The sequence below is a fragment of the Osmerus eperlanus genome, chromosome 24, assembly GCF_963692335.1.
Source record: "Osmerus eperlanus chromosome 24, fOsmEpe2.1, whole genome shotgun sequence".
Classification (NCBI taxonomy): Eukaryota; Metazoa; Chordata; class Actinopteri; order Osmeriformes; family Osmeridae; genus Osmerus; species Osmerus eperlanus.
Genome location: NC_085041.1, coordinates 9,715,728 through 9,717,213, shown reverse-complemented (window position 1 = coordinate 9,717,213; position 1,486 = coordinate 9,715,728). Strand labels below are relative to the sequence as shown.

At 40.8% G+C, this 1,486-nt stretch overlaps 1 long non-coding RNA gene across 1 annotated transcript; it reads right to left on the bottom strand.

Annotated features, from left to right (window-relative positions):
• Positions 1–214: 214 nt before the first annotated feature.
• Positions 215–851, bottom strand: LOC134011287 (uncharacterized). The gene is made up of 2 exons (XR_009928404.1): positions 649–851; positions 215–418 (listed from the first exon to the last, which is right to left on the bottom strand). It is a non-coding gene; the product is annotated as an uncharacterized LOC134011287 (long non-coding RNA).
• Between the last annotated feature and the right edge of the window lie 635 nt (positions 852–1,486).

Below are 1,486 nucleotides of genomic sequence, written 5' to 3'. Positions count from 1 at the left end.
GTCATCTTAAATTAAGTGTCTGAACAGGACTGGGTGTGCAGGCACACATGATTAGTTTCTCCTCCGTCTTGAACCTGAAACCTAGATTCTAGGTTAGAAATGTTGCCAGTCTGTTGCCAATGACCAACGGTTGCTACGTTTTTCCAGCAAGTTCAAGTCATTGCAGTGTCGTCCTTTTACCTTCAAATTCGTTCAACCCAGACTTCAGCAACTGGTTTTCTGCTAAATTTTCACATTTTCCTGCAGCTCATCTTTCTGAAAATTTTCCCTTATTGTTTTGCATTTTTCTTCTTCTTTTCTTCTCTTTTCTTCTGTTTTCTGCCTTCATCTTGCTCCAGGTCCTTTCAAAAATACCTTTCACAGCAGTACCTTCCAACTGCCAGTACTTTTGCATTTTTCTTATCTTTTCTGTACTTTTCTGCCTTCATTTACATTTAGTCATTTAGCAGACGCTCTTATCCAGAGCGACTTACAGTAAGTACAGGGACATTCCCCCGAGGCAAGTAGGGTGAAGTGCCTTGCCGAAGGACACAACGTCAGTTGGCATGACCGGGAATCGAACTGGCAACCTTCGGATAACTAGCCCGATTCCCTCACCGCTCAGCCACCTGACTCCCTTCATCTTGCTGCAGGTCCTTTCTAACATACATTCAGGCCTTTTGAAACTCCAGCAAATAATTTTCTGCTAAATTTTCAAATTCTTCATAATTATTTCTCTTTTTGCATTTTTCTTATCTTTTCTGTAGTTTTATACCTTCGTCCAGCTCCAGCCCCTTTCAAAAATACCTTTCAGGCGCTTCAGCTTATAACTTTCTACTAAATTTTCAAAATGTTCCGCTTTTTTAGCATATTCAGCTATCCCCATTCAGGTTTTCAGCATTCTCACTGTTGTTTCGCAGGAACAGCCATTTCTAGTTTATTGTTTATTTTCGCCCCCCTAAGGATCAGTCAATATTTGGACTACATACACAACGGCGGTGTCAAAAGTTTCGTCTTGGTAGCGATTGCGTTGGTTTTATTTTTATTTACGTTCTCTTGGATGGTTGAAGTTCAAATTACGTTTTTGTGGCGAGAAGTGAAGCTAACAGTGGCTAACTTGCTAGCCACAGTCACTGACGTTACTAACGTCACTAACGTCACGAAAACACGCGTGACTACCTGTAGCAGAACATTCGTTTCGCATCTGTTAACTTGGGGGATAGCTAGGTTAACTATAGTTTTACTGCAAGGCAGCTGCAGAAACGCCACAAGCAAAGAGGCCAGGGTGATAACTATTTACTCATTTTACTTTGTGATGTGAAACACAATTGTGAAATGTTATGTACAAGTAGGCCCACATCTACTTTCGGAAACGGTAGGCTACTATTTCACTGAAGCATTAGCATTATGACATTAGCCTCTGTTGCCCGGGCAACACATACTACAGTGGTCTATTATGCATCTGTCTTCAATCGTTAAAATAAACATTCCTCACAAATACATTTTC